This window comes from Dendrobates tinctorius, unplaced genomic scaffold, assembly GCF_039654945.1.
Source record: "Dendrobates tinctorius isolate UK_male_01 unplaced genomic scaffold, ASM3965494v1 ptg000250l, whole genome shotgun sequence".
Classification (NCBI taxonomy): domain Eukaryota; kingdom Metazoa; phylum Chordata; class Amphibia; order Anura; family Dendrobatidae; genus Dendrobates; species Dendrobates tinctorius.
Window position 1 is genome coordinate 18,292,847 of NW_027361917.1, and position 11,346 is coordinate 18,304,192.

Consider the following 11,346-nt stretch of genomic DNA (forward strand, 5'->3'; position numbering starts at 1 on the left):
TTATTTCCCTGGTGTAAATGCCATTGTTCTCTTGAAGTTGACTTTTGTTTTCCTATTTGTAAATCTAATCTTTTTTTCCATAGCCATACATCCAGCATGGAGAGGCTAGGGAACAAAAAATAAACAACGCAAAATTCAGGAGAAAAGTGGTATTTGCACCATGTAAAAAAATGTCTGTTTATGGCAAGTGACACGTCCTATTTAAAATTAAGTTGATATGAGCACTGGTGATCTTTGTCAATAATGTTTATTGATTTAACTTACAGCGGGTGAAATATGTATTGAATACGTCACTAATTTTCTAAGTAAATATATTTCTAAAGGTGCTATTGAAAAGAAATTCTCACCAGATGTTAGTAACAACCCATCCAATCCACACAGGCAAAGAAATTAAGCCACAGCTGTCCATAAATTGAGTTACGTGAAATAATGATCAATGCTTATCCCTTAAGTTTCCAAGGGCTCCTCTTTTGAACCCTGAGCTTTAGTTTCTTCCATACATTTTCTGTTGGATTCAGGTCAGGTAATTGGCTGGGCTATTCTAGTAGCTTTATTTTCTTTCTTTGAAACTTATTGAGAGTTTCCTTGGCTGTGTGTTTGAGATCATTGTCTTGCTGAAATGTCCACCCTCATTTCATCATCATCATCCTGGTAGATGGCAGCAGATTTTTTTCAAGCATGTATCAGTACATTTGTTCCTTCATCCCTTCTTCAATTAAATTCATTTTGCCAGTGCTGTATGCTGAAAAAAAGCCCCACACCATGATGATCCAACCTCCAAACATCATTGTTGGTATGGTGTTTTACATCAGATATGCAGTGCATTTAGGCCTCCAAATATGGTGTGCGTTATGACTTCCAAAGAGTTTAATTTTGGTCTCATTTGACCAGACTATATTCTCACAGTATTTCACAGGTTGTCTAAATGTTGTTGAAGAAACTTTAAACATGCTTTTTGTTCAGCAATGGAATCTTGCGTGTTGAGCGTGCATACAGGCCATGGAGGTTGAGTGCATTACTTATAGTTTTCTTTGAAACAATTGTACCTGATGATTCCAGATCTTTCTGCAACTTTCCACCTGAGGTCTTTGGCTCTTGGACAACTCTTTTGATACTTCCTTTCACTCCTTTGTCTGAAATCTTGTTGAGAGCAGGCCACTTTATGGTGAAATGATGTTCCACTTCCAGATTAATGCCCCAACAGGGCTTACTGGATCATTCAGTAGTTTAGAAATTCTTATGTAACTAGTGCAATCAGTATGTTTTGCAACAGTAAGGTTGTGAAAGTCTTGAGACAGCTTACCCATTATGAGATGTTTCTTGTGTGGCAACTTAATACGTTAATTTATGGACATCTATTGCTTGGTTTCATTGCCAGTGTGGATTGGATGGGTTGTTGCCAAAATCTGGTGAGAATTTCTTGTCAACAGCACTGTCTGTAATAGGAGCTTAGAATCAAAATTCGCTATCAGTATGTCTTTGGAGTCAGAAATCAAGTACAAAGAGGAAACCCACGTAAACACAATTTTGAACATATAAACTCATTGCAAATGTTTCCTTGATAGGATTTGAACCCAAGACCCCAACATAGCACATCTAATCACTGTGCTGCCCCCAGCAGTCTACAATAGAGATGAACGGATCAATCTGTAGAGGATCAAATTCTGGTCAAATTTATTGAAATTCATGGTTTCATGCAAATTCAGAATGTTGAGGTTCCATTTGTGGTTTGCAAAGAAAACGTAACTTGTACCATTTCACACACTACTGAAGCATAAGAGAGTAGACTAAAGTCATTTTATGTTGTCACAAATGTTTCCCATACTGCCCTGCAGCTATGACTTCAAGAACAATATCATACCATGTATCTTTGTGGTCTCTACCTGGCTCATCACAGATCATCAGATCCAAGTGGAGCACAGTTTGTATGGCAGAGTTGTTTTCTATCATCAGAGTCACTGGGTAAGTCCCGCTCTTCTGTAGAGTGCAAGCTCCAAGCTAAGGTCAGCAGGGTCCGCTCTCTGTTTCGCCTGTAGAGAGTAAGCTGTTATGGTCAGCAGGGTCTTTTCTCTAACTCTTTCTTTCTCTTGCCTGTAAAGTGTAAGATCTTATGGTCAGCGTCATCCTCGCTCTCTTTCACTCGCCTGGAGAGTGTAAACTCTTAATGTCAATGGGGTCCTCTCTCTTGCTTGTGAAGTGTAAAGGGCCTTTTACACATAGCGAGATCGCTAGCGATCTCGCTAAAGCATCAATGATTTTGTGACGCAACAGCGATATCATTATCGATCGCGCTTTGTGTGACATGTACCTGTGACTGCCCCCCCCCGCGCTGGATATCACTGATCGCACTTGAATGTCCTGGGCCATTTTTTCCTCGTTGGCGTCCCACTGGCGCTGACTAGCGATGCATGGACGCAGGCGGCAGTCGTCATCATCGCTGCGGTGGGACAGGTAAGCGCGACCCCCGATGGATAGCTTGTCGCTGGTGAGATATGCCTGTCTAGCAGCTCACTAGCGACCATTTAGCGATGCACCAGCGTCACTAGCGACCATTTAGCGATGCACCAGCGATCCTGACCGGGTCGTATCGTTGTCGGTATCGCTGGCGCATCGCTAAATGTAATGGGACCCTAAATCCTTATATTCAGCTGGGTTTTCTCTGACTTTCCTCTCTTTCCATTCCAAAAACAAACTTTCCGGTATTGAGATTCATATGAATTTATTCACTGCAAATTATATCTTGGGGGGAAAAGTTGGCGAATTTAAAGTTCAAAAGGTCCTCTCATCACTAGTTTCCTAAAGCTAAGTTCACATTAGCGCTCGGGGCTTTGCGGAGGGCTGCGTACTTCCTCCGTTAAGCTCTGCCTACTTCCACATACTTCTGCATGCGTCCTGCGTACCTATCTTTAACATTTTGTACGCAGGACATGCAGATGTATGCGGATGTGTCATTTTGACGCGCCCGCCGTCCGCACAAAACGCAACTTGTTATTAGATTGTAACACAGGCTAACAGTGACAAGCTGGGTGGTGTTCATTTTCTATAAAACTGGCTATGGTTGCACTTCTATGACATATATTTTTTATCTCTCAGTATGTTTGTAGGTTTAGTAGCTATTTCTTTGTCCTTTCTTGAAGTCAACTAATTGAACTAATAATACTCTCATAATGAGTTCAGGACCAGCGTTTTCCCAGCAGACAATAATAGCTAGATTTTTTATAAGCAATACTGCCCCTTATAAAAAAGTAAGTGCTTATTCTAAAAATGTAATTCCTAGCATCATGGGGAAAATATTAACAATATTGAAATGAATAATGCTACAGCGCATTATAAGTGACAAGCGAAAGAAGAGGATCACGTGAATGATAGTAATAAGTATAAATGCCTGGTAGATGAATATGAATTCTGTAATAATATAATGATTAACATATTTATTATGCCTCCTTTCTGGAATTCAAATACTACATATATTGGAAGCAATATGATAATGTCAGGTTATTTAGCTCACCTCTTAAAATATTGTTTTTGTTACCATACAAGATCTACTATTTTATACTGTTCCCAGAAGTGTAGAGACTTCAAGAATTATCTTGCATCTGCATCTGTTGTTTCATCCTGATTTATCCTATTCCCTAACCCGGCTAGCTTATTGACGCTTCTCCTGCCTGACAAATTTGTGCCTCCTCTCCTCCTCCTGGGTCTGACCCGTCTTCCTGACTAGCCTTCTTGAAAGCTTGCACCACCAAACAGCAGCTCCATGGCCCTGCCCAAGGACCCCTGTGTAAGTCCTGATCCTTGTGTAGGGAGGACGGCTCCCGCAGAGTGTCCGGGCCGGAACCAAAGGGACCGCCATCTAGGTTCCAAAGGGAACTGTACCCGGGGAACGGAGGAGGAGAGTGGACTGCTTGGAGTGATAGGACAGCAAGGGGAGGGGCGAGTATAAAAGGGACAGGGAGCGCGCAGGGGAGTCAGTTGGCGGAATGGCAGACACGAAGCAAGAGACTGTGGGAGTTTGAGAGAGCCAGAGTGACAGACGGTGACCAGAGAGGAGACCAGCGGCAGAGGGGTGATTTACAGTGGCCTGCGGAGAGGAAGTGCCTAACTTACCGACAAGAGACTGCCGCTTCACTCCAATCCGGAGTCACGACCTGCCCGCGGTCGTCCGCAGCTGTTGCCGCTGTGCTCCAGCCCATTGCAGCCACTGCAGCTTCACTCCAGCCGGCGGCTGTAGCCTGTTCATCATCACCCGCAGCTGACATCACCCCGCTGCAGTCAGCAGTTGGGGCCTACTCCTTGCCTACAGAGAAACTATTTGCTCAGGCCCAGGCCATGCATGTGGCCTGCCAACCGCCTCTTCTGGTAACTGCGACACAACCCTGCTTGGTGACTGGAGTCTGATTGAACTCGCTAACTAGCGGCACCTAGCTGTTTCTACAGGGGGTTACCTCTTCAAAGGACTCCCTCAGGGCCTGTTGTGCCCCAACTCCTCCTGGGCGCTGGGGCGCCAGAAGACTACGACAGATCTTCAGCAGCTGCGCCCAGCGGCTGCTACGCCAAAGCAGCTTCATCAGAGACGCCGAGGGACGTCAGGACGGATAAGTGACACTATAGGAAATAAGGACCCATAGTCGGCCATATCGTGGCCCTATAGTAACCGGCCTTTGCCGGGTTAGTCGTGTTCTCTTTAAAAGTGTTTAGGTACTGTCACACTAAGCGATATTGCTAGCAATATCGCTATAACTTGTGATGTTATAGCGATATTGCTAGCGATATCGCTGTGTGTGATACTTACCTACAACCCGCTCCCCCTCTGCTTATCGCTGATCGCGCGAGAACGTCCTGGACTGTTTCTCGTCATCAGCTTCCTGCGGAGCTTCCTGTGGAGAGACGAGCGACGAGCGTGGAGCCGGGTGGGAGGACGCAGGATTGCCTAGTGTCACAGGTAAGTAGCGACCCCCGTCCCCAGCGATGTCGCTGGTGAGATCTGCCTGTGTGGCAGCTCACTAGCGACCACTTAGCGATGTACCAGCGATCCTGACCGTGTCATATCGCTGGTCGGGATCGCTGGTACATCGCTAAGTGTGACAGTACCTTTAGTTTGTGCTGTGTCCCTGCAAGGACAATAGCTGTACTTTATTTTGGTTGCTTAGTATAGCCCTAGCGGCTTAAATTTATAAAAGTTTCTTCCCAAAGTACAGCTCAGTCTCGCGTCTCGTCACTGCATCCTGCGTACCTGCTATTACCTACACTTGTATAAGAGTTAAAGGGTGAAGATCAGGGCAACTGTAGGGTTTTGGAAAATGGAGTAACTAGTGCAAAGCTTGTTTGTGGTAGCAATTTTGGAGTTGCCCGGTGACCACGAACAGTGCCCGCGTTACAACAGCTTACCAAATTTTAGAGATAGAAAACATCTCCCTGAAGATGCCAAATGTACTTATTTTATCTCTGTAAGAAATAGGTGAACTGTGTATGTGATCGGAGTACATAGCACTACAAATTTAAAGATGCGTAATACTAGTAATACTATGAATACAGTAGTGCCTGACAATGTGCTGAAGCAGCATTTATCTATGGCCCTGATATGTTACAAAGCTTACAATATATTCTCTTAAGAAAAAATAACTTTTTATGTATTCTTTCCGTGTAGCATTGATGTTTCTGACTCTAACCTGAAGGAGAGAACATCAAGGTTAAGAAGGCGTTTGGAGGATGTCAGTTTCTCCTAGACCACCCTGCACTGCCCTGTGTCATTATCTATGTTGTTTTTATATAGCACAGTAAATGTCAAATGACTCAGGGTGACCCTTCTCAGAAACAGCCAATAACACCGTGATCTTTTTATAATGCTGCTTGACTCTTTCATAACCTCCCTAAATAATCTTCACTATATACCGAGAATGTAACATTTCACTTTATTCCTCTGCAGAATGGCGCTGGATTCCTGCTTTCTCACTTGTCTCAGCTTGGTCATCTCTGCTGTGCTGAGGATCAGTTCAGACCCCTTAATTTTTGCTGTTCTTTACAATGGAGATGTGCTATCCACAAAAATCAGCGTGTCTGATTGTTTGCTAGTATAACGGATCTTAATGTTTGCAATTAAAGAATTGGTCTCAGAAATAAAACCACTCCTCCAAATATCGCCTAGCCAGCGATCAAATGAATGTGCTACTATGTAGTAAATGAAGACCAGAGGGAGAACCCTTTTAGTTGGAGTTCCCCTCTACACCCTTTTATTCCCCAATACAGTAAATGGACAGAGATTCTCTTGATGAGAACCTAGTATAGGGATTGTCTCATGATCTTCTGCAGAAGAGCACCCCTCCCCACCCCACTCCAATAGCTCCCAAACTGTGCCCTCTCCACCCTGCTCTATGAGGATGGTTTGCTTCTACATCGAAGAAACACATTGGCACTGAAGCTTTGCAATTTTACCCAGGAATATGAGAATTACCCTTTAACTTTTATATTAATCATATTCTGTTAGATCGTAGATTGGGACCCCAAACGAAACCCTAAATGTTGCATGTGTGTCTGATCAGATAATCTTCATATAGATGGGCTCATTCCATTTTCCCATGTTTCAGATTTAAATTAGGTTTATAAAACAACTTGAGAAATGAATCAGTCAGTACAGTGTACGTAATCGTCCTACAGTATGTTCCTACACATTTTCTGGAAGTACCTCTTCAACAATTCAGTGGATTGCATTCATGGTAAATGCAGCTGTTTTTTGTTGGATGCCTATTCCTTAATGAGATTCCCAAAGGCTCATCCTCCCCTATCTGAATGCGGGAGAAAGCTCTGTTCACACTGGTGCCACTTAGCTTACATTGTTACAGGAGCCATGATGGTTTTAACAGATCTGATTTGTATTTATTTTATTTACTTATTGTGACAGGGTATATGCGGAGAGATATGTGTCGCACAGGTTGCTTTCCTGCGTAATGTGGAAGCCATCATTTTTTCCTCCAGCATGATATGTGCTGAGAGCAATCGAGTCACTATATGGGTCTGGCTTTCATAGTGGATAGGTCAGAGATGGGCAGGACACCTACTCACCATATGTCCACCTCCAGGGTGTGGTTGAAGAGAGGACTTTTTACTTTCATTTGAGCCATGTTTGCTGTTACCAGTTTGGGTTTATTGGTTTATGACACAATAAACCACCCAGAGACTTTAACCAAGCATGTTCCTATGCCTACCTGGGGGGAGCAGTTAAGTGAGATGATCTACCTCAATATTTATTCCACACTGATTTATCAGTACTGTCCCCATTGGGGCTCACAATCTAAATTCCCTATCAGTATGTCTTTGGAGTGTGGGAGGAAACCGAAATACCCAGAGGAAACCGACGCAAACACGATGAGAACATACAAACTCCTTGCAGATGTTGTCCTTGGTGGGATTTGAACCCAGGACCCCATCGCTGCAGTGCTATCCACTGAGCCACCATGCTGGATAATATAGACTTATAAATTTCACTTGATCCTGGAATTCCCCAGTTTCACTTTATTTCCTAATAGCACTTAATGGGAAATGTCTTTATTATAATAGAAGCTGCACAAATATTATTTACATGCAATAAACTGAAAACCATTCAAATGCCAAAAGGGAGATTTAAAAACATACAAACGTGGTGTTTACTTACAGTGAGGCAACACTTCCTGTGGTTAACAGGAGAATTTTCATGTCTTCAGCAGCTTGTCTCAGGTTACAAGATAATGTGAAATTGTAAATGTTTTTTTTATTCCAAAGATTGCAAATAAAAAGCTTAAATCTATTATACAGTATTCAGCTTAAAGATGTAAAATATTTTTATCTAAATTTAATCTAACTTTACTCTTTTTCACTCACTAAGGATAGAGACAAATGAGTATTTTCATACAAAAGTCTCGTCATTTAAAATATCGATGAAACAATAGTGTTTTTAATGCAGTATCATTAACAATCTCTCATCTATAGGATGGTGCTACATTCTGCAGCAAACATCAGATCAAAAGGTATAAGCACACAATTTCCAAGTAAATTATCTATCCCTTTATTTTTTTTAGAGCTAAAACGCCTTTATCTGAAATTGAAGTTTATCCCCTTTAGCTATACAAAAGCTTTCTTCAATATATTCCAAAACCAACCTCAGACTCTGCTTTCTTGATCGCGTTCTATCATATCTCTTCCTATATTTTCATTTATGTGTTACATCTATTTGAAAACTATCATTTTAAATTACAATTTTCTTTCTCATTTTCCTCATCCTGTCTGACTAGATATTTATGGTGTCCCTGTCATATACTTTTCTTCTCGTGCTCTTAGGATATGTACACCTTTACGTTAACACGTTAAATTGTTTGTGCTAATTTGCTTCTTAGATGAAAAATGTAGCTATTTTCTAAACAGAATTTTCTAAACTTTTCCTACCATTTTGCTGTTGTAGAGTCTCTTAAACTCCTTTACATAGCTGGGTGTTCTATCAGTCTTGACTAACACTTTGGGAAAGAGAAGTTCTTACTATGGAGTAAGAGAAAAGCATCCAAGTGTTTAGGGAAGTCAGATCAGGGTACATAGTGAGGAAAAAACAAACATAGAGGCAGAGAGAAATATTCCGGAGCCTCAGTGTGAGTATAAGGAAGAGCCGATCACTCATAGACTGTAGAAAGTGAGAGAAGGGCAAAATGAAGCTGTGCCAATTCATGATAGTTAAAGCAAATCTGTCAGCAGGATTGTGCTCAGTAAACTACATTTAGGCCGGCATCATACTAGAGAGGAATACGGATGAGTGAGAGGCGTTAAAAAAACGCATTGCACACGGACCAATGATTCTCTATGGGGCAGCTCCCATCAGCCGTATTTTTCTTGCGTATATTTTACGGTTCGTGCCAATCGCAGCATGCTGCAATTGCCAGCGTACTACGCCCGTAGTACGCCAATGCAAGTCTATGGGTGCGCTAAAAATATGCATTACACACGGACCACATGTGTGACTTGCGAGAAATACGCACCCGGTGTCTTTTAGAAAAGCCGGCAATTCAGTGCGCGATGCAATAAAATCAAACTGACAGGTTTAATAAAGAAACAAAGAATAGATCTAGACACATAGAATACATATATATATATATATATATATATACATGTCACTGAGACACATATATATTTATATACAGTCATGGCCAAAAGTATTGACACCCCTGCAATTCTGTCAGATAATACTCAGTTTCTTCCTGAAAATGATTGCAAACACAAATTCTTTGGTATTATTATCTTCATTTAATTTGTCTTAAATGAAAAAACACAAAAAGAATTGTCCTAAAGCCAAATTGGATATAATTCCACACCAAACATAACAAAGAGGGTGGACAAAAGTATTGGCACTGTTCGAAAAATCATGTGATGCTTCTCTAATTTGTGTAATTAACAGCACCTATAACTTACCTGTGGCACCTAACAGGTGTTGGCAATAACTAAATCACACTTGCAGCCAGTTGACATGGATTAAAGTTGACTCAACCTCTGTCTTGTGTCATTGTGTGTACCACATTGAGCATGGAGAAAAGAAAGAAGACCAAAGAACTGTCTGAGGACTTGAGAAACCAAATTGTGAGGAAGCATGAGCAATCTCAAGACTACAAGTCCATCTCCAAAGACCTGAATGTTCCTGTGTCTACCGTGCGCAGTGTCATCAAGAAGTTTAAAGCCCATGGCACTGTGGCTAACCTCCCTAGATGTGGACGGAAAAGAAAAATTGACAAGAGATTTCAACGCAAGATTGTGCGGATGTTGGATAAAGAACCTCCACTAACATCCAAACAAGTTCAAGCTGCCCTGCAGTCCGAGGGTACAACGGTGTCAACCCGTACTATCCGTCGGCATCTGAATGAAAAGGGACTGTATGGTAGGAGACCCAGGAAGACTCCACTTCTTACCCCAAGACATAAAAAAGCCAGGCTGGAGTTTGCCAAAACTTACCTGAAAAAGCCTAAAACATTTTGGAAGAATGTTTGTCACGCGGGGCTTAGGACAACTAAGGCAGAAATACCCGGGGCCCCTGTGGTGTCCCTTTCACTAGGGGAAACCCTGTCTGACCCTCAACCCAGGGTTTTTGCTGAAGGTGCAAATGCCTGAGCTTCCACCCTTTCCTTATCTCCTGCTCAGCCCTGCACTTAACCCTCCACCCTCCACCCAGTGAGGAGACACACCACCAAAGCTCCCACACAAATAAGACAGACAGGGAGAACTTAAACTGCACTGCGCCGCACACACACAGGAATATACAGTAATGTGAACAGGGCACAACTAAACACAAATATGGGAAGGAGAAAGGATAACGACGGATCATACGACACCAGATACGAATCTCTCTCTCTGCAACACCTCCACTCCAGACCGGAACCACTTGGTATGAAAACACAAGCTATAATCGGCGACGCCCATATGCCAGTATGACTATTTAAAGACCGTGGGCGTGACTAACCTTCCAACCTGGTCTCCAGCAGGATTAACCCCCGAGAGCCTGAAGATCAAGCCGGCGCCACTGAGGCTATAGTGGCTGGAGGTGGAACTACCTCTGCCTGCCGGACGCTGTGGTGTGAACAGCGTCCGACATGACAGTACCCCGTCTTCTACGAGGGACCCCAGGGCCCTCAAGACTCATAGGACCCGGCTTGTCCGGATGACGACGGTGAAAAGAACTGACCAGCCGATCCGCATGTATGTCTGAGGCTGGAACCCAAGACCTCTCCTCCGGACCATACCCCCGCCAGTGCACCAAATACTGAAGAGTACGGCGTACTACTCGAGAGTCCACTACCTTGGCGACCTCGAACTCTAAATCGCCATCCACCATGAGTGGAGGTGGCATTGGCGTCGTGTCCACCAAGCCTACCACCTTTTTCAATAAAGCCCTGTGAAAAACGTTATGTATTTTGTACACCGCAGGAAGTTCCAACCGATAAGCCACTGGGTTAATGATGGCAGAAATCCTAAAAGGCCCAATAAACCTTGGACCCAGTTTTAAAGATGGAATTTTGAGTTTTATGTTCTTCGTAGCTAACCACACCCATTCACCCACACACAGGTCCGGACCTGGCACGCGTCTACTGTCAGCCACCCGTTTGTACCTGGCACTCATGCTCAACAAACGCTGTTTCACCCGCCTCCAGACTGATGACAATTGGGCTCCTAGCTGATCCTCCTCCGGGACACCCCCGGAGTCACCCTGACGTAAGGTACAAAACTGAGGATGTTGACCGTACACACAAAAGAATGGAGACTCTCCTGATGACTCTTGGCGGTGATTATTTAACGCGAATTTGGCCAGAGGAAGGAAAGTAGACCATTCCTCCTGGTTGTCGG